Source organism: Salvelinus sp. IW2-2015, linkage group LG11, assembly GCF_002910315.2.
Source record: "Salvelinus sp. IW2-2015 linkage group LG11, ASM291031v2, whole genome shotgun sequence".
NCBI classification, from domain to species: domain Eukaryota; kingdom Metazoa; phylum Chordata; class Actinopteri; order Salmoniformes; family Salmonidae; genus Salvelinus; species Salvelinus sp. IW2-2015.
This window is the reverse complement of record NC_036851.1, coordinates 16589940-16612798: the sequence shown is the minus strand read 5'-3', so window position 1 is coordinate 16612798 and position 22859 is coordinate 16589940. Positions and strand designations below refer to the sequence as shown.

The 22859-nt window shown below is 45.4% G+C and overlaps 1 pseudogene; it reads left to right on the top strand.

Moving 5' to 3' along the window:
• On the top strand, nt 1-18670 carry LOC111969903 (bone morphogenetic protein 7-like; annotated as a pseudogene).
• Nucleotides 18671-22859: the final 4189 nt, after the last annotated feature.

Here is a 22859-nt window from a genome sequence, read left to right as displayed (position 1 = left end):
AGCGCGAGCACACTCCAACAGCAATCCCGAGTGGTGTGCAGATGATGTGTGGCTGATGTTTGATTCAGTTTCTAAAGTAAAATCAGGGTCTAAACTCGTCCTCCAATGCATGCGGATTTGAGACAATAATTTTAGATAGCCTATCTCTACCCTTATATGAATCAATTACACGGATTAATTTGATAATGGTGGTTTTATTGCATCTACGTGCGTCGGCGATGGTTCTTGCATGGGGTTATTGTATTTTGGCCGAGACAACTTTTTCTAATTTCACTCTGGATAACGAAGTTCAATCCAGCTTCATCCAGCGCCGTCTGCGGAACCAGGAGCGCCGGGAGATGCAGCGAGAAATCCTCTCCATCCTGGGGCTGCCCCACCGGCCCCGGCCGCACATCTACACCAAACAAAACGCAGCCCCGATGTTTATGCTGAATTTGTACAACGCTATTTCCACGTATGGACAACAACCCGCCGGCTTCTCATATTATAAACCCGTCTTCACTACCCAGGGACCCCCGATGGTGACCCCCCAAGACAGCAGTTTCCTCAATGACGCGGATATGGTGATGAGCTTTGTCAATATTGGTATGTCCTTATCATCACCCTATCCAGAGACGTATCAATTCATTTCGATGGATATGAATTGAGAAGTTATTATTTAGTCTACATGATCTCATTAATGCTGTAGCATAAAACAGCTTTCCCCATATATCTTACTTTATTTTTTTAAAGTAAAAATCATTTTTGTTCACCTTTGCAAGAGACGACGCAGTCTTAACACAGGCTCTTATCTTAATCTCTTTAAACTGTTTTTTACTCAACACATCTCACAAGAACATTACCTAGACGTTACCTAAACAGCTGTTTATGTTTACTTTGTGATATCTGATACTGGCACTGTCATGCTGATAGTTTACGAAACACTCTTAATGCTTGCTTTGACTCATTCAGTGACTCAATGTCTCATCGCTAGGGTGGCCTACATTTCATTGGAAAATAGTTTTGAAAAACACTTCTCACCGGGGTTCTCTGTGGACCTGTCTGGTCTGTAGGTCTGCTGACTAGGAGAGCAGAGGTCAGGCAAGGTGAATTGTGGGTGTGTTTTACTGCTCAGACAGAGCACTGCTGAGGATCCAGTGGTGCTCCAGACAAGAATCTCTATGGGCTTAACCTTGCCTTATAGCACAGGAGTTGACTGAGAAGGCAGGCTTACTCCCAGTTTACCTGTTGGCATAAGGATTAAAGAGTGAAAGCTTTCTTCAATGCCTTTTTGTTGCCTGAAGGCACTTTGCAGAAAGGACAGCACTGTTGAACCCGAGTGCATTAGCTAAGTGTTTGTCTGTGTGTATAACGTTCGATTTGTGTACAGCTCCTAAATGTGGAGGCTTTAAGGTAACTTTCTCTGTGCTTCAGATAAGACTGCTCTAAGACTGTTCTGCATTCCGAGTTGTAAATGTTATGACAACATGGCTGTATCCGATTTCCCCTGAATCCTGTTAAAGCTCTGGGAGACCGGCTTCAGCAAGGCTTTGTTTCGCATGACTAGGATTTGAACAGGCATTTCAGTACCCTGGGGAGGGCAGGACAAGTTGACAGGGAGATAAAGACTCAGGTACTGCATCTAAATACTCTTTACTGGAGACAGCTGGCAGTGTGTGTGTAAATCAAGGGGGGGGGGGTGCTTCCTTGGACATTATTGCGTTTCTAAAACCCAAATCCTGCTTTTGTTTCCTTTGGAGATCTCACTATGGGTTTGATATCACTAAAGTGAAACAGTAGACGGAATGGTGCCTGTGACTCCCACCCAGATGTGGCTTTTCTTCCAAAGACAACCATTTCCCCCTTCATTGTCCTGGCTCAGGGCTTACAGGTTGGGCTTCATGGCCTGCTTTACATTTACATTTCAGTCATTTAGCAGACACTCTTATCCAGAGAAACTCACAGTAGTGAGAGCATATAGTTTCATACTGGTCCCCCATGGGAATCAAACCTACAAGCCTGGTGTTGCAAGCACCATGCTCTACCAACTGAGCCAAAACGGGACCACTGTATGTGTTAGGATGTCAGTTTATCATCAGGAATAGATGTGGTACTTTTACACTTTTATTCCAATTCATATGAGAATGTACGGAGTGACCTTGTTAGAGAGAAGGGGAAGAAGTAAGTGCATAAACTCAGCAAAAAAAGAAACGTCCCTTTTTTAGGACCCTGTCTTTCAAAGATAATTAGTAAAAATCCAAATAACTTCACAGATCTTCATTGTAAAGAGTTTAAACACTGTTTCCCATGCTTGTTCAATGAACCATAAACAATTAATGAACATGCACCTGTGGAACGGTCGTCTAAGACACTAACAGCTTACAGACGGTAGGCAATTAAGGTCACAGTTATGAAAATTTAGTACACTAAAGAGGCCTTTCTACTGACTCTGAAAAACACCAAAAGAAAGATAGGAGGCATGAGGACTGCAGATGTGGCCAGGGCAATAAACTGCAATGTCCGTATTGTGAGACACCTAAGACAGCGCTACAGGGAGACAGGACGGACAGCTGATCGTCTTCACAGTGGCAGACCACGTGTAACAACAGCTGCACAGGATCGGTACATCCGAACATCACACCTGCGGGACAGGTCCAGGATGGCAACAACAACTACCCGAGTTACACCAGGAACGCACAATCCCTCCATCAGTGCTCAGACTGTCCACAATAGGCTGAGAGAGGCTGGACTGAGGGCTTATAGGCCTGTTGTAAGGCAGGTCCTCACCAGACATCACCGGCAACAACGTCGCTTATGGGCACAAACCCACCGTCGCTTGACCAGACAGGACTGGCAAAAAGTGCTCTTCACTGACTAGTCGCGGTTTTGTCTCACCAGGGGTGATGGTCAGATTCGCGTTTATCGTCGAAGGAATGAGCGTTACACCGAGGCCTGTACTCTGGAGCAGGATTGATTTGTAGGTGGAGGGTCCGTAATGGTCTGGGGTGGTGTGTCACAGCATCATCGGACTGAACTTGTTGTCATTGCAGGCAATCTCAACACTGTGCGTTACAGGGAAGACATCCTCCTCCCTCATATGGTACCCTTCCTGCAGGCTCATCCTGACATGACCCTCCAGCATGACAATGCCACCAGCCATACTGCTCGTTCTGTGTGTGATTTCCTGCAAGACAGGAATGTTAGTGTTCTGCCATGGCCAGCGAAGAGCCCAGATCTCAATCCCATTGAGCACGTCTGGGACCTGTTGGATCTGAGGGTGAGGGCTTGGTCCATTCACCCCAGAAATGTCTGGGAACTTGCAGGTGCCTTGGTGGAAGAGTGGGGCAACATCTCACAGCAAGAACTGGCAAATCTGGTGCAGTCCATGAGGAGGAGATGCACTGCAGTACTTAATGCAGCTGGTGGCCACACCAGATACTGACAGTTATTTTTTATTTTGACCCCTCCCCTTTGTTCAGGGACACATTATTCCATTTCTGTTAGTCACATGTCTGTGGAACTTTTTCAGTTCATGTCTCAGTTGTTGAATCTTATGTTCATACACATATTTACACATGTTAAGTTTGCTGAAAATAAACGCAGTTGACAGTGAGAGGACATCTCTTTTTTTGCTGAGTTTACATATGAGGTGCAGAGAAAAGAGAAAGAAAGAGAAGGAAACACAGTGCCCCAATCCTCTCACGAACCAATGGCCACTCTCCTGTTGATTGGTAGTCTGTTTTCCCACCATTTTGTAAAGAGCCAGTCATGGTGGTCTCTGGAGTGATCGCTTAAAGCCAAACTGGATTAAGGCATTTCCCCTCGACAAACCACAGCTTCCAGTGAGGGAAAGAGAGCTACTCTTCCCCCCTCTCTCTACTGTATGTGCAGGTATATAGGTGGCCAACGTTGACGCTTCTTGGAAATTATGGAATCTGTTCAGTTTTATTTGTTATGTGCCTTTCATTTTCTAAACAAATTAACGGTGGAAAAGCTTTGGCTTCCAATGCCCATTATTTTGGAATGAGATGCTCGACGAGCAGGTGTCCACATACTTTTGGTGTGGACAGACTCAGGGGTGTTAGAATCTCCAACCACCATCCAGTCTGCCCACTACCAATATGTATTCATCTCATGTCCATGCAACACATCTGACCATACAGATGCAGTTTGACTGCACGCATCTGTAGCTTGCCTGCCCATCTGTGTGATTATAATAGAGCTATAGCGATGCTGAATTACAGAGCTCAGGCCTGCTTTAGCAGTCTGACTATATTCTGACTGCATGGTTCCTGGTTGGACTGAGTTGACCTGCATTCCTGCACTGCTAGTGCTTCTTGCTGGGAGTCTGCCATAGGCTGATACAGATGTCTCTGGGATGTTCTTGTTCCCATGAGAACACACCTGCAGCATATGGGAATAGGAGACAGGCCTATCCGTCATCTTTCACAGCTCTCCATGTGAAATGAAATAAAGAAGATGATGCTGTATAGTTAAAGTTTGACTTATAACAGTTTTGGGATTAAAAAAAGGGTTTTATAGTATAGACATAATGTAACTGTAAAAATGTATTACCTTTTAAATGTGGCATGAAAACAACCATTCATTGTGTTTTCATCTGATTGTCAAACAAATCACTTCAAAAAGTAGGCTACCTTCACACATTCATCCAAAATAATTCCAGCATCTGAACAGTGCGTTGTGCACCCACCAACCTTCCTTCAATTCGCAGGAGGTTGAAACTATCTCACTGGAGAAAGGATCCGAGCAAGCAAAACAGTGCCCCTCTGTCTAACTATATGTGTCTGATGCTGTCTGGCCAAAAAATGCCATACTGTTTTTGGCCAGACAGCATCAGATACATGGGCTACACATGCATGTCCTCTGCCTTAACGACAATGGCAGTATTATCTGCGGCACCTGTCTTTTTACTAAAGAAATGCGTTTTGTAACAAATCAAATTGTTTTTCTCACATGCGCCAAATACAACAGGTGTAGACCTTACAGCAAAATGCTCACTTACAAGCCCAACAATGCAGTTCTAAGAAAATAGAGTTAAGAAAATATTTAGTAAATAAACTAAAGTAAAAAAGAAAAAAGTAAGACAATAAAATAACAATAATGAGGCCATGTACATGGGGAACCGGTACTGAGTCAATGTGTGGGGGTACAGGTTAGTCAAGGTAATTTGTACATGTAGGTAGGGGTAAAGTGACTATGCATAGATAATAGACAGTGAGTAGCAGCAGTGTAAAAACAAAGGGGTGGGGGTCAATGCAAATAGTACAGGTGGCCATTTGATTAATTGTTGTTAAGGAGCCTTTTGGACCTAGGCTTGGCGCTCCGGTACCGCTTGCCGTGCGGTAGCAGAGAGAACAGTCTATGCCTTCGGTGACTGGAGTCTTTGACAATATTTGGGTTCTTCCTCTGACACCACCTAGTATATAGGTCCTGGATGGCGGAAAGCTTGGCCCTAGTGATGTACTGGGCCGTACGCACTACCCTCTGTAGCGCCTTACGGTCGGATGCCGAGCAGTTGCCATGCCTGGTGGTGATGCAACCGGTCAGGATGCTCTTGATGGTGTAGCTGTAGAACCTTTTGAGGATCTGCAGACCCATGCCAAATCTTTTCACTCTCCTGAGGGAGAAACGGCATTGTCGTGCCCTCTTCACGACTTTCTTGGTGTGTTTGGACCATGATAGTTTGTTGGTGATGTGGACACCAAGGAACTTGAATCTCTTAACCCGCTCCACTACAGCCCTGTCGATGTGAATGTGGGCGTGTTCGGCCCTCCTTTTCCTGTTGTCCATGATCATCTCCTTTGTCCTGCTCACATTGAGGGAGAGGTTGTTGTCCAGGCACAACACTGCCAGGTCTCTGACATCCTCCCTACTGGCTGTCTTATCGTTGTCGGTGATCAGGCCTACCACCGTTTTGTCGTCAGCGAACTTAGTGGTGGTGTTGGTGTCGTGCTTGGCCACGCAGTCGTGGGTGAACAGGGAGTACAGGAGGCGACTAAGCACGCACTCTTGAGGAGCCCCCATGTTGAGGAGCAGCGTGGCAGATGTGTTGTTGCCTACCCTTACCACCTGGGGGCGGCCCGTCAGGAAGTCCTAGTGATGAGCTTTCGGCACTATGGTGTTGAATGCTAAACTGTAGTCAATGAGCAGCATTCTCACATAGTTGTTCCTTTTGTCCAGGTGGTAAAGGGCAGTGTGGAGTGCGATTGAGATTGCGTCATTTGTGGATCTGTTGGCGGTATGCGAACTGGAGTGGGTCTAGGGTTTCCGGGATGACGGTGTCGATGTGAGCCATGACCAGCCTTTCAAAGCACTTCATCGCCACTGACGTGAGTGCTACGGGGCGGTAGTCATTTACGCAGGTTACCTTTGCTTTCTTGGGCACAGGTGCTTAAAACATGTAGGTATTACAGACTCGGTCAGGGAGAGGTTGAAAATGTCAGTGAAGATACTTGAAAGTTGGTCTGCGCATGCTCTGAGTACACGTCCTGCTAATCTTTCTGGCCCCGCGGCCTTGTGAATGTTGACCTTTTTAAAGGTCTTGCTCACATCGGCTATGGAGAACGTGATAACACTGTCGTCCGGAACAGCTGGTGCTCTCATGCATGCTTCAGTGTTGCTTGTCTTGAAGCGAGCATAAAAGGCATTTAGCCCATCTGGTAGACTCGCCTAACTGGGCAGCTTGCGGCTGGGTTTCCCTTTGTAGTCCATAATAGTTGGCAAGCCCTGCCACATCTGACGAGCGTAGGATTCAATCTTAGTCCTGTTAGATGGTTCGTCTAAGGGCATAGCAGGATTTCTTACAAGCATCCGGATTAGTTTCCCGCTCCTTGAAAGCGGCAGCTCAAGCCTTTAGCTTGGTGCGGATGTTGCCCGTAAACCATGGCTTCTGGTTGGGATGTGTACATACGGTCACTTTGGGGACATCGTCGTTGTATATGCACTTATTGATGAAGCGGGTGACTGAGGTGGTATATTCCTCAATGCCATTAGATGAATTCCAGAACATATTTCAGTCTGTGCTAGCAAAACAGTCCTGGATCATAGCATCAGCGTCATCTGACCACTTCCGTATTGAGCGAGTCACTGGTACTTCCTGCTTTAGTCTTTGCTTGTAAGCAGAAATCAGGAAGATATAATTATGGTCAGATTTGCCAAATGGAGGGCGAGTAAGAGCTTTGTACACGTCTCTGTGTGTGGAGTAAAGGTGGTCTTGAGGTTTTTTTCCTCTGGTTGCACATGTGARATGCTGGTAGAAATGAGGTAAAACAGATTTAAGTTTCCCTGCATTAAAGTCCCTGGCCACTAAGAGAGCTGCTTCTGGATTAGCATTTTCTTGTTTGTTTATAGCCTTATACATCTCGTTGAGTGCGGTCTTAGTGCCAGCGTCGGTTTGTGGTGGTAAAAAGGCGGCTATGAAAAATATAGATGAAAACTCTCTTGGTCGATAGTGTAGTCTACAGGTTATCATGAGGTACTCTACCTCATGCAAGCAATACCTCAAGACTACCTTAATATTAGACATCGCACACCAGCTGTTATTGACAATACACACACCCCCATCCCTCATCTTACCGGATGTAGCTGCTCTGTCCTGCCGATGCATGGAAAACCCAGCCAACTGTATATTATCCGTGTCGTCGTTCAGCCACAACTCGGTTAAACATAAGATATTACAGTTTTTAATGTCCCGTTGGTAGGATATTCTCATTTATTCTCTAGTGATTGCACATTGGCCAATAGAACGGATGGTAGAGGCGGGTTACCCACTTGCCGAGTAATTCTCACAAGGCACACTGATCTGTGACCCCTGTATTTCCTTATTTCCTTCATCGGAATGACAGGGATTTGGGCCTTTTGGGCAAAATTATATCCTTCGCGTCAGACTCATTAAAGAAAAAATCTTCTTCCAGTTCGAGGTGAGTAATCGCTGTTCTGATATCCAGAAGATCTTTTTGGTCATAAGAGATGGTAGCATCAACATTATGTACAAAATAAGTTTCAAACAATGCAAAAAAACACACAAAATAGCACAATTGGTTCGGAGCCCGTAAACCGGCAGCCATCCCCTCCGGCGTCATTCTTCACCCTAGAGTCTAAGGTCCTGGGGCTGGATTTCTACTACCTCGTCGAGAACAGATTTCCCTAATCAATTCATATCAAATGTTATTTGTCACATACACGTGTTTAGCAGATGTTATTGCGGGTGGCGTGAAATGCTTGTGTTTCTTGCTCCAACGGCGCAGTAATATCTAACAAGTAATATCTAACAATTTCACAACAATACACACAATACACACAAATCTAAAGTAAAGGGATGGAATTAAGAATATATAAATATTTGGACGACCAATGTCAGAGCGCCATAGAGTACGATACAGTAGAATAAGATAGGATACAGAAAATACACTACCGTTCCAAAGTTTGGGGCTCATAGAAATGTCCTTGTTTTTGAAAGAAAAGCACATTTTTTTGTCCATTAAAATAACTTCTAATTGATCAGAAATACAGTGTAGACATTGTTAATGTTGTAAATGACTATTGTAGCTGGAAACGTCTGATTTTTAATGGAATATCTACATAGGCGTACAGAGGCCCATTATCAGCAACCATCACTCCTGCGTTCCAATGGCACGTTGTGTTAGCTAATCCAAGTTTATCATTTTAAAAGGCTAATTGATCATTTGAAAACCCTTTAGCAATTATGTTAGCACAGCTGGAAGCTGTTGTCCTGATTAAAGAAGCAATAAAACTGGCCTTCTTTAGACTAGTTGTATCAGAAATCAAGGTAAGACCCAGATGCAGACACGTTGAATAAACAATGGTTTATTAGACCAAGGGACAGGCAAGAGACAGGTCAATGCAGGCAAGGCTAAAAAATCCAGAGAAGGGGCAATGGTACAGGTCAGCGGTCAGGGGCAGGCAGAGTGGTTGGGTAGGCGGGTACAAAGACAGGAAGAGGCTAGGGTCAAAACCAGGAGGGCGAGAAAAAGATAGGCTGGAAAAAAACAGGAGCTGACAGGACAAACGCTGGTAAGCTTGACAAACAAGATGAGCTGGCAACAGACAAACAGAGAACACAAGTATATATACACAGAGGATAATGGGGAAGATGGGCGACAACTGGAGTGGGGTGGAGACAATCACAAAGACAAGTGAAACAGATCAGGGCGTGACAGTACCTTCCCTCTAGGGGCGCCACCTGGCGTCCTACCTAGGCGCATACCAGATTGACCGGGGTGCCGGCGGTGGAAGTCGGCGATGAGGGCTGGGTCCAGGATGTCTCTAGCGGGGACCCAGCACCTCTCCTCCGGGCCATAACCCTCTCAGTCAACCAGGTACTGGAAACCCCTGCCCCGTGGTCAAACCCTCAGAAGGCGTCTCACCGTGTACGCCGGATGGCCATCAACGACACGGGGAGGAGGGTGGGCCTGGAAAAGGAAGACAAAGGACTGTGAGACACAGGCTTAATATGGGACACATGAAAGGTGGGGTATMGGGTACGAAGGGTACGGGGCAACAGATGACGAACAGCAGAGGGGCTAATGACCTTGGAGATGGGGAAAGGGCCGATGAACCAGGGGGACAATTTGCGAGACCTACCTTCTGCTCGAGACGATACCAGGGAGCCGTGGTCCGATGGCGATCCGCTTGTCGTCGATACCTGGAGGTGGTCTTGAGGAGGGCTGACCGTGCTGTCTTCCAGGTACGATGACAGCAGCAAACAAACATCTGGGCAGAAGGTATGCCGACCTCCTCTTCCTGCTCAGGGAAGAGCGGGGGCTGATACCCCAGGGAACACTCGAAGGGAGATAGGCCCGTGGCAGAGCAGGGAAGGGTGTTGCGGGCATATTCGACCCACACAAGCTGCTGGCTCCAGGTGGTGGGGTTGACGGAGACCAGGCAGAAGGTGGAGTGACCGATGAGCCGGCACTGCTAGTAGCTGTGGAGCTGTGGGGTTACCACCGTGCTAGGCGGCCTCCCCGACAATCCGTGGAATTTCTCCAGCAAACTGGCCAACGCCCAGTCATGGTGATCAGCCAACATTTGGACCCCCTCTCCAAGGCCACGAAGCAATTCCTCGTGCCTACCGAGGGTGGCTCCCTGGGTGGAGATGGTGTTGCACAGCTGGGCCGTGTCTGCTGGGTCAGTCATGGCCAGTTCATACTATCAGAAATCAAGGTAAGACCCAGATGCAGACACGTTGAATAAACAATGGTTTAATAGTCCCAGGGGCAGGCAAGAGACAGGACAAGGCAGGCAAGGGTCAATAATCCAGCAAAGGGACAAGGGTACAGGTCAGCAGGCAGGGTCAGGGGCAGGCAGGAGGGTACAGAGATAGGAGAGGCGAGGGTCAAAACCAGGAGGGCGAGAAAAAGAAAAGCTCATGAGGCCCCTTGATGATGTGAGGCAATTGCCTAGTGGTAAGTCCGCCAGTGTGTGAACCCAACAGGTTAAATTGAAAGCTGACTGTTTATCATGGTAATCTGATTTGGAGGGGAATAAGGAGATTACACCAGGGATTTATTCTCTATACTCAAAATACTATAATTCCTCCAATTATTTTTTCATCCCTTTTTGAAAGATTGCTTTATTTTAACGCTGGACACGGTTTTAGCTGAGATGCCAAGCAAGGTGTAAGGTTGTTTTGGTGGATAAAATAATCTGATCCAAGAAAAAGGGTTTTTGAACATAAACCACTGAATTTTGTCAAACTTCCACCTGTGGCGTTCAGTGCTGTTTATGATTAGGGAGGACAATATATATATTTTTTTTAGCATGGCCTTATTTCTATTACAGCATATTGGATGACTGTCATTATGTACAATGTAGCATTGTACATAATACTCAAATTTTCCCGATACCCAGGTTGCTACAACCTATTCTACGAATGAACGTTTATAATGTATGTAGGTTCACATGTCAAGAAACAAATTTGAGTAATCAAGGTGACAGACAGTGACACATTCAGTGACACAGTCTTGCACACTCTTGCCTTCATCTAGCTGATCTAGGGTGGAATCATTAGTCCAAACAGTTGCAAACAAAAGTTTCTATTGGACAAATTCATGTAGGTTTACCCCTGTTTCAGGTGCCATGGAATTGTTTCAAGGTCATACCATGGATCATTTTGCAATTTGATTTAGGTATCCAATTTCTTTTCTATTTTTTATTATTTGATAAAATATAGAATTTGGCCTTTACTTCTGTATAGAAATGCATTGAATAACACATTCATAAATGGCAAATAAGACAGCCCAAAAAATGTATCATAAGGAATAAGGTTTTGAAGTGTCTGTCCTTTATCTAGGAGATATAAGAAAGGAAATATATATATATTTTGTTCACACATTTAACCCCTTGTAGTTTTGTGGCAATTTTCTATTTATTTCTTCCATTCATTTGTATGGGTTACTTTTAGACGAGGCCATGGGGCTTGTGGCCAAACTGTTCGGATGCTACAGATGTTTTTGTGAGAAGACATATTTTCGGGATGTCTCCTGGTCTGACAGACAGCGCTGTAACTCTGCCACTTTCCACCGCAGATGCGGAAGGGCGACATAGGTGAATGCGGCGGATTGAGATTCAGCCATTGTAAAAAAATCTCTCAAGCTTGAACTGAGGGATTTTGATGGAGATTTTTTTATTGTTACTTCGATTGACACACCGGTGCGTCAACAGACTCTAGGGGGTTTTAAGCAAGTGTTTTTCATTAGACAACAGGCATGCTGTCTGCATTGGTGGAAGTACCCAATTGTCATAGTTTAATGGAAAATAACTAAAGTAAAAGTGAAAGTAACCCAGTAAAATACTACTTGAGTAAAAGTCTAAAAGTATTTGGTTTTAAAGATACATAAATATCAAAAGTAAAAGTATAAATAATTTCAAATTGCTTATATTAAGCAAACCAGAATGGACACTTTTCTTGTTTTTGTATTTATTTACGGATAGCCAAGGGCACACTCCAACACTCAGACATCATTTACAAACTAAGCATGTGTGTTTAATGAGTTCGCCAGATCAGAGGCAGTAGGGATGACCAGGGATGTTCTCTTGGTAAGTGTTGAATTTGACAATTGTCCTGTCCTGCTAAGCATTGAAAATGTAACGAGAACTTTTGGGTGTCAGGGAAAATGTATTGAATAAAAAGTACATTATTTTATTTAAGAATGTAGTCAAGTAAAAGTGAAAGTTGTCAAAAATATAAATTGTAAAGTACAGATGCCCCCAAAAACTCTTGAAGTAGTACTTTCAAGTATTTTTACTTAAGTACATTACACAGCTGGCTGTCTGCCAGTCGGTCTGTGTTTCAGCTTACTTTATTTTATAACAAGTAGATTTTCTAGGGTTTAGTTGTGCCTCTGATGTAGGATATTCATAAACTTCACCCATATCTTTTGATTGGCAGCRGAAAATTATTAACGCCAGCACGGCAAGTTGAACCCTTCGTCATGAGCAAAGAAAAGTGTTGAAATGCCTCACAAAGAGAAGTTTGCATATCTGAGGGCTGATCTCTGGAGCTAATGGTCCCTAACGTAAACACACCAAGTCCTTACAAGCAATTATTGCCTTCATAAAAACGCCCCTGGTTTCTTTCCAGCGTTTAATTGCGGTCAAACAAATGACTAGCAGGGTTCAGAATGCTCTTCTTTATGGCGTATGTGTGTGTGTGCATGTGTGTGCGGTTAGAAGTCGTTTTAAGGGGTTTAAAGCATTTTGGTGCATGTGTGCTGCATTAAGTTGTGTGTCTGCTGTAAGAGGGTTTTTATGCTTATTGTGTGGTGTGTGTGTGCATGTGTGTGTGTGTGTTGTGTGTGTGTGTGTGTGTGTGTGTGTGTGTGTGTGTGTGTGTGTGTGTGTGTTGTGTGTGTGTGGTGTGTGTGTGTGTGTGTGTGTGTGTGTGTGTGTGTGGTTGTGTGTGTGTGTGTGTGTGTGTGTTATCCGGCACTGAAACAATACCAAGGCATGAGTGAGACAGACGTATGATGTTCATGCGGGCTGCCAGTGGGCAGGATGTGGTTTAAGGGGGTAATCATCGCTCCACTCTGCACACCTCCAGTGTGGGAAGTCCCCCATTGCTCCGGAGACCTCCACCAAGCTTTCCAAGGACAAACACATTGGGTAACACTGTAAAAACACGGTGTTGGAAACCTCCAGGAAATCTTTGGCTCTGCCCCACCACCATTATTCTGGAAACTCTGAGAGTAGCTCAGCTGTTTCAGGGCAGGGTGGGATATCGTGGATCTCAGTGGTGGCCCTTCAAAAGGTTCATTTCAACTGTTGGGATTTATCAAGCATACTCTCAGAAAGCCCATTCATATAAATGCTATTTTATAGCTTTATCATTACCTCCAGAGTATAGTACTTTACGTATAGTTAAATGTATTCTCCTATAGTACGGTGGATTATGGAAAACATACTGTACACTGAATGTACAACACAGTAGCAACACTTTCCTAATATTGAGTTGCGTCCCCTTTGCCCTCAGAACAGCCTCAATTTGTCGGGGCATGGACTCTGCAAGGTGTCGAAAGCGTTCTACCGGGATGCTGGCCCATGTTGACTCCAATGCTTCCCATAGTTGTGTCAAGTTGGCTGGATGTCCTTTGGGTGGTGGACCATTGTTGATACACACGGGAAACTGTTGAGTGTGAAATAGCCAGCAGCGTTGCTGTTCTTGACACACAAATCGGTGCGCCTCGCACCTACTACCATACCCCGTTCAAAGGCACTCAATTATTTTGTCTTTCCCATTCACCCTCTGAATTGCACACGTACACAATCCATGTCTCAATTGTCTCAAGGCTTAAAAATCCTTCTTTAATCCTTCATCTACACTAATTGAAGAGCATTGACATCAAGGTGACATCAATAAGGGATCATAGCTTTCACCTGAATTCACCTGGTCAGTCTATGTCATGGAAAGAGCATGTCTTGTATTATCAGTGTATTGAAGATGATGACATTATGACCATAGTGTTTCTGTAGGGTGTATGTCTGCATGTGCATGTGCATTGGATTGGCTGCTGTGGTTTTCCAGTCAGTGCTTTTCTTGTGGTCAGCACATGTGTGCAATTTAAACATAGAGCCAAATTGAGCCTTGAGTGTGGTTTTCCTCCCACATTGGCACATTATGCAGACTGATGTTTAGATCAATCAGCTCTCTCATGGAAGCAGGAGTTTCCTATTTTTGACACAGTGCTTCTGAGATGTGGACGGAGCAATGTGGATCAGAAGACTTTGATTCAGCGACAGTTTTGACAGAATTAAACCATGGACTGGATTCCGATCTGATTGTATTCACAGCAGTGAGTGTGTTGGMACACATGCACCCCCACTGTTTCAAAAGACCAGGGGATGTGGCGAGAAAAGGGAGGTGCCTTTAACCATCCAGCGTCTGTGTTAGTTGTACAGCTCATAATGGGCGAGGTTAGCCATTGGAAAAAGCTGATCCGGGATGAGTTGGTATCAGTAGTGAGTAACCTCTTCTCTTCCCCATCTCCTTTCATCAGCTAAGCTGGATCAGGATGTCCTGTCGTCTCAGCACAACAGGGAATTCCGCTTTGACTTTTCCGGGATCCCAGAGGAGAACCTGTCTCCGCTGCAGAGTTCGAATCTATAAGGACTACATCAGAGAACGCTCTGAGAATGAGACCTTCACGTGAGCGTGTACCAGGTGCTACAGGAGACCTCTGACAGGTGACGCCTCTTCCATTAATCTTTTGTGTGTGTGTGTGGTGTGTGTGTGTGTGTGTGTGTGTGTGTGTGTGTGTGTGTGTGTGTGTGTGTGTGTGTGTGGTGTGGTGTGTGGCCTTATTAAACGATAAACTATCCCTGAAACAGCAGAGACGCCACCTTGACAAATAGAGCACCCCACAAACACCACCCTCAATGCCCACACCCCCACAAAAACACCCCCTCAAGTCCACACCTCCACAAACACCACCCTCAATGCCACACCCCCACAAACACCACCCTCAATGCCCACACCACCACAAAACACCACCCTCAATGCCCACACCCCCACAAACACCACCTCAATGCCCACACCCCCACAAACACCACCCTTAATGCCCACACCCCACAAACACACCCTCAATGCCCACACCCCCACAAACACCACCCTCAATGCCCACACCCCCACAAACACACCCTCAATCCCACCCTCCACAAACACCACCCTCAATGCCCACACCCCCACAACACCACCCCTCAATGCCCCCCCCCACAAAACACCACCCTCAATGCCCACACCCCCACAAACACCACCCTCAATGCCCACACCCCCACAAACACCACCCTCAATGCCCACACCTCCACCATTCACTTAATCCCCCTTCTCCATTACCTAACACCCCTCCCTTAACCCAACCCCACTCTTCCTGGAGAACAGACCACACTAGACGTTTTGATTGTAGTGAACAATAGTTGGATTTCTCCAACTAGTAAAAACACCCCCTTCTCTCCAACACACACATACACACAGCTTGTCATGCTCGGTGACATCAGAGCCAAGTCGTGTGTAGGCATGGCCTGTCCCACAGCGGTGACGGTGAGGCTATGAAGGTGCTGAGAACAAAAGCATTGTTATTCAGAGACACGTTTGCCTTTCATACAGACAAGGCAGCAAGACAAAGAGACAGTCTGAGGAGTAAGCCTGGGGGCCTGAAACTCAATCTGTAAACAAAGCCATTGTCTGTGAGATATGCCCCAATCAGTCTGGGAATTTTCATCTGTGATAAAGAGAGAGCCATTATTAAAAGAGCTATCGGTAGGGTTAGATCAACACTGCCAGTTGTCTCTTGTTTTGGATTTCATGTATCCTGTGTTCTCTCTGGGTGGCTTATCTTTACTGTTATTAGAATATGAATCTACCATCTAGATCAACTTTTATATAACTGCTTTACTTTTACATACTGCACTAGATAGCATCACACCTGCTACTGAGGAGAGGGGTTTGAATTGCAATGTGAAGTGGCCAGGCTATACAGTTATGCAGATTTTAGTCAACCAATGTTAGAATTTAGAGCACACTTCCTAGGTCGGAAACTCTTTGTTGTGTATCTAACTTTTAGACTGCATGTGCTGTGTATCTAATGTTAGTAGTCTGCGTGCCCCGTAGTAGTGACGACTACCTGTTCCTTCTGGACACGCGGGTGGTGTGGGCTGCAGAGGAGGGCTGGCTTGTGTTTGACATCACGGCCACCAGTAACCAGTGGGTGGTGAACCCGGACCAGAACCTGGGCCTACAGCTGGCTCTGGAGAGTATGGACGGTGAGTCACTGTCAGAGTTATAAGGGTGCTGTATGTCCACTGGTCCAACGGAGATAGAGCTCTATGGCTGGTACACACCCACCACATAAGATTGAACTGAAGCATAACAATATCAAAGACGATGTATTATATTGACAAGATATTCAAGTGACCGCTCTAACAATGGAAATATATGTCCTCAACGATGGAAGGCAGGCGAGATCAGATGGAACCATTCTATCCAATGAGAGGGCAGATATGCGTGTGAACAACAGGCGCGATTAAGTTGTTTCTCTCAAAGTTGCCGGAATGCCACGTGCATCCACTTGTATCAGTACATTTGTAACAGCCTAAACTGCTATTCGATCAAATAAGCCTCAGGTAATTCGACACTCTCATAGACCTCCATTAAAAAAAAGGGCTTATCTCACACGGACAGATTTTGGCCGGAGTAAATCCTCTGGCTTCACCTCTCCCTCTCTGCCCAATATGTACCCTGGACTGAAGTGTGCATGTCTTTCTGTCTCCCCCTACAGGTCAGAGTGTGAACCCCAGACTAGTGGGGCTGCTGGAGGGCAGTGGGCCCCAGGACAAGCAGCCCTTCATGGTGGCCTTCTTCAAGGCAACCGAGGTTCGCCTCCGCAGCGTCCGTTCTGCCCACGGCCACAAGGGGCGCAACCCCAACCGCTCCAAAAAACCCAAGACTCCCCAGGATGCACTGAAGGTTGCTGAGGCTGCAGCAGGTACACAAACGGAGCACCCACTTGGAGCACAAGGAATCAGTCATCTAGTCACTAGATCTATACACAGACATTATCTGATAAACTTGTAATATAATGATAGAAAAATGGCTGCTCCTTTGACATGTTAGAGTACTTTGTGTTGATAAAAGCATTCAGGCTATGGATAATAGATAGCATATACCAAGATACAGTGCTCACAGTTGATTGTGTTGATTCATCTGTATGTTGTTCATATGACCCTTTGTCTTTCAGAGAACCTCAGCACAGACCCGAAACAGGGATGTAAGAAGCATGAGCTGTATGTCAGCTTCAGAGATCTGGGATGGCAGGTACAGTACTACGACTCATTCTATTACACCAGTTCTGTTCTGTACTGATCTGAGCACGTCCTCCTCTTTCTCTGTTCACCCACTTAGATAGGTGTTTGACTTCACTAGATTCAATGACATCTGCATCTCCGTTTTTTGGATGTACTATTGTTATATGAGTCATATCACTTGTCCTCTCAGGACTGGATCATTGCACCAGAGGGCTACGCAGCATACTACTGCCAGGGCGAATGTGCCTTTCCTCTGAACTCCTACATGAACGCCACCAATCATGCCATTGTGCAGACTCTGGTAAGAATATTCATGGTTTTCATGAGTCATATCATCATGTACATTTCTGAGGGGGATGAATATGGCATTTACTCAGGGTTTCACTGTAGGGTTTCTAGCTTCATTGTAAATTTAACCATTCAGCAGCTGATTGAAATTCTTATATTCATTTTGTGAAATCYAAGCGCTCTTTGATGTCCCACATCCTGTGAGAAAAATGATGATTTCCCTGATACTGGTGTTATATTCTATTCCCCCCCAGGTCCACTTCATAAACCCAGAGACAGTGCCCAAACCCTGTTGTGCCCCCACCCAGCTCCATGGCATCTCAGTCCTCTACTTTGACGACAGCTCCAACGTCATCCTGAAGAAGTACCGCAACATGGTGGTCAGAACCTGCGGCTGTCACTGACCACCATCAGTCCTCCCCCTCCCAGGATACACAGGGGCTAGTAGAGGAAGATAAGGAAGAGGGGATGGTGCAGGGAAACTAATTTACTGCCTGATCTATAAGGACCTGTTGCTTCAGGACTTGCAGGAAGACCAACTTCCTTTATTATTGGCTGCAAACTGACAAGTACATAAAGTACTGGCAAAGATGTTCTACTTTATTGCCTTGGTGCATTGAAACAAGTAGAGCCATATTGCCTTAGTGCAACTGCAAAGAGGATCTTTGGCATCTGGACTGTATACACTACATGGTGCATTACACACAGGATCAAGAATGCTCATCTAGAGACCATAATAGAATTCCCAGTCAATACCATGGAGGAATGAAACATCAGACACTGAACTGTCGTCAATTTATTTATAAGCTCATTTTATTTCAGTGATCAAAGTAAGGAAAGTGTTGATGAATACAAAAAGTCCGCCCCTAGGACAGAGGCATGAGACTCAAATGAAATGTTAGAGATGCTCAATAACTGATACAAATTTAGAATTGAGCAATTGTTTGTTTGTCCATGAGCAGACATTTTACAGTGTCTTTTAAAAAGATAAGTTCTGCTGTGTGCACTCAGCGTCTCTGTGTAAAAACATTGCATATGATTGCATTAAACGGTCTATAAAAATGTGTTTACTTTGACACATGATTATTTATTTTACGGCATACATTATTTTCACAAGCAGCTGGGTTTACTTAGATTTCAATGAGAACAAAATGGCGGTCTATTTTTCCTTTGAACAACAGGTAGGTGATGGTGTAGTTTGCAGAGTGGAGGTCAGGTGTAAGGCTGTCTGTATGCAGACTCAGAGGCTGCTGCTGTGAGGGATGACAGGGCTGACGTTAAATACGAGACTGCGCGGGATTAACAGAGCAGGCCCTGTCAGTTTCCTGAAGGAGGGGGCACAGACATACTGTACATCACTAAGCTCTGCACAACACAACAGAGGCATGTGGTCTCAGAGATGCCAAGGTTTTTGCCCACAAGAGACAGAGCGAGAGAACTCTGAGCTATCATTCAGTTTCAGCTGCCTTTTGATGTCCTTCCAGATCTGCAGGTGGGCGAATCGAGGCTGTATTTTCTGTCAAAACTAAATGTCAGAATACAGCAACAAAATATACCAGAACTGTCAGACATAGCAGGTGCAATACATTTATATCATTTGGCCAGAAAAGCATTTTCTCACAAAGTGACAGCCAAAACATGGTAACTGAAAACACTGATGGCTGTATACATGATATACATATTGTAAACATCATCTGGTGAGGTAAAGCATAGAAAATATACTTTAAACATTTACTATTCTTAATCAACACAAACATTTCCTAAATCAGTTGCAGTTATTTACCTTACCATGCTTCTACATCTGCATCGCTTGCTGTTTGGGGTTTTAGGCTGGGTTTCTGTATAGTGCTTTGTGACATTGGCTGACGTAAAAAGGGCTTCATAAATACATTTGATTGAGTTATCATTTCAGAACAAAAATATTGTCATACTGTAGCAAGAAGTAAGAACAGACAAACACCAAAGAAAAGACACCGGTGTATAAGGTAATGCCAACAACTGTCAGCTAGACAGCACACAGAGAGACATTCACACTCACTGAGACATACTACAACATTCACTGTTATACATACAGAAAACAGTTGTCAATTAAAATGGTTTATATAGGAGGTAGCGAAGAATAAAATATATTCCCCCTGAATGATCTAATTGATAAAATTCTAAAGTTGGCTAAAGGTAATATGTTGTGCCTGACATATTCTGTCTCTCACATCTCTGATAATCCATGGCTTTTACACCAGTACCTGCAACTGTCCTTTGCTTACTATCCCTACAGAATCCTGAGAGTCAAAATTACATTTCTTTCCTCTTTTATCATTGTTATTCTTTATACAAAACAGAGACAGACAGTCACGAAGAAAGGGATGGAAAGAATGTGAGGTTGAGATAAAGATAATAAAACAAAAGTTAGGCTTGGCTTGGCTTTGTTGGCTCCCTCTCCATAATGGTAACGGTGTTTATCATTGTCAGTAAGGGCAGTTGGTGCCTGGGCCACGCAGCTCAGGGGCTGATCAATGCCTCTTCCGTGCTGGGCCCAGCCCCCCTCCCTGCCCTTTTATTGGCCTGTCTGGAGCAGCGGGAAGGGGAGAATGGGGACAGGACGTTTGTAGGGTCTTAGGCCCTCCATGTGTCCCTCGGGCTGGGGTGCCAGGCTCCTGGGGCTGGGTGGCTAGGGGGGCAGAGGGTGATGTAGGTATAAGAGCCAGGCAGACATCACCAACACTGAGCTGATGGCAGGGGAGGCCACACAGACGGGCTGTTCTCGGGGGGCAGCAAGAGGACCAGCCACGTCCGCACACAAAGAACGGGTACTCCACATACACATCCAGAAACTCCTGTGATGAGAGATACTGTTAGTCATGACAATGCAGTACCTCTCTTTGTCCTCTAAGTGGTGGTAGGGTTCTGGAATTGGGGATTGGCATCAATACGTGCATCGTGTCATGATGAGGGATACTTTAGGAATGTAAATCATTAGCATTTTATTTACCTTACTTTATGATGTAGACTGATCAAGAAGTGTACTATTTGCAAATATGTATGATATCTTGTATATTGAATTCCATGTTATAAGTTATGGAAATGTAAGAAGCCAAAAACACACTGACCCTGTTATGAGCTTGTGTGATGTAATGATGTAGTAGACTCAGCAGGATCAGGACCAGCTCACCTGAGAGTGTTCCTCATGTAGGAGGATGAGGAGGCGGGAGAGGGAGGGGTCTGTGGAGGGGGAGATGTGCTGCACAGTGCAGCAGCTCAGATGTAGTGCTGGACAGGCCTCTGCYCCGATCAGGAAGTCTTCTGTCTGCAAATCCTCCACCCTCCTCAGTCGCCCGTCACTGAGCTCGATTAGAGAGCCTGCKGCAAAGTGAGGGAGCAACCAGGGCAGCTGGTCGGAAGAGGTGGAGGGGTAAGAAGAGTGATGGGTGGAGAGAGGGGTAGACACGTCTAKTTTTTCTGTTACTCCCACAGTCCAGTTTTTCTCTGTTGACTGAACAGTAAGTGATGGTCTTATGGGAGATTGTTCTGCAAACGCCAAAGGACTTTGCCCTGAATCAGGATACTTGGGGGCTGTGGAGTGGTGTGTGTAGACCAGTTCAGGGTGGTGGTGTAGGTCTTTGGAGGCCGTAGGAGAAAGAGCAATGTTCAGGGGGGCAGAACCTGCCTCTGAGCTGTGGCTCTGTGGCTGGTGTACTCCCTGTTTCTCTCTTCTCATATACGGGCCCCTCTGTCTGTTTTGCTGTTCGGTGTGTAGACTTAACTTCTCCCTCATTTTTTTATTAAAGTGCCAACTGTACCCTCCATCCTCCCCACTGGGCTCCTCTGTAGGCTGGGCCATATTTCTGCAGATAGAGTGGCGGCGTGGGTGTTCTGAGGGATATGTGGAGCGGTGATTGAAAATGTAGGGAATATGCCAGCCTGGCGGCACTGCAGCCCAACCTCTGTAATAGTGCTCCCTCCACTCAGCCCAGCCATGGCTATCCCTGATAAGAGAGGAGAGATGGTTGGCTCTGGTGGTGGAGGCTGTGGTGGGGGACRGGGTCCAGGGCTGGTATAGCGGGGGAACAGATGCATGTGTAGGTGGGAGCAAGTGTGAGTGGGATGCATTGTAGGGCTTGACTACATTATGGCTCTTGTAGGGGAAGGGGACCTTGAATGTGACAGCAGCAAGCTGCTCTGAGAGGCCTGGTCTGGGGTCCCTCTTTTTGGGCGGGAGGCTCTCTCTGTCTGGGTCTGCGGTTGGTGTGGTGCTCATTGGTTCCTCCAGTCGTCACATATACTGTCACTTCTCTTCTCCGGCCTACAGGTTGTTGTGGAAAGGTCAAATAAGACTCCTGTGAAAGAGGGATCCTGTCACTCCCTGGTGAAGCATCACTGACAGAGAGGTCACAAGGGGTCTCAGTTTCAATGCTCCAGTCTGAAAAAAGACAGGAAGGTATTTGTTTGACATATATTATAATTTAACCAATTCTTACATTTCCATATAATTTATGTCAAAAGCACTAAGATAATTTTATACATTTTATAGCCGCACATTACAGGATTTTCAGCTTCTAGTCACATGGCTTTTGATGATTTCTTAAACCATACTTCACTATGTACTCATAACACCTCTCTCTCTCTTATCCCTCTTTCTCTCTCTCTCCCTCCCTCTAACTTCTACTTCATTAGTGATAGACAGAGACTTTCTCTGCCCGTTCTCCCTCGCTCTCTTAGACCCCTGTGGAGTAACAGATGGTAACTATGAACCTCGAAGTCTCATCACTAATTTCTCCATTGCCTCGAAATTGGAGACATTCAAACCATAGACTGCTGCATTGAGAATGTGATTGACAGCTGAAGTCTGGATTAGTAGAACACTTCAATTTGACCAGATCTCCCTCAGAAGACGTTACTATGGTTAATCAGTGTATTACTGTACATGTGCATACTGTGAGAAAAGGGTAGATAAGGGGAGGTGTTGCACAGGGGTGCTGTGCTTTCCAACACTGCCCAGCCTGGACATTCGGTTCTGGGAATGAAGCCATACATTTCCTGACAAGTAAAATGGAATGTTTTTTAAATGTTCTAAGAACGGAAGTGAAAAATGTGCCTGTTCTGGAAACTTACATTTTTAGGTTGCAGGGAGGTTTTAGGTTGCAGGGAGGTTGATTATCATCAGATCCTCAAAAGGTTCTACAGCTGCACCATCGAGAGCATCCTGACTGGTTGCATCACTGCCTGGTATGGCAACTGCTCTGCCTCCGACCGAGGGG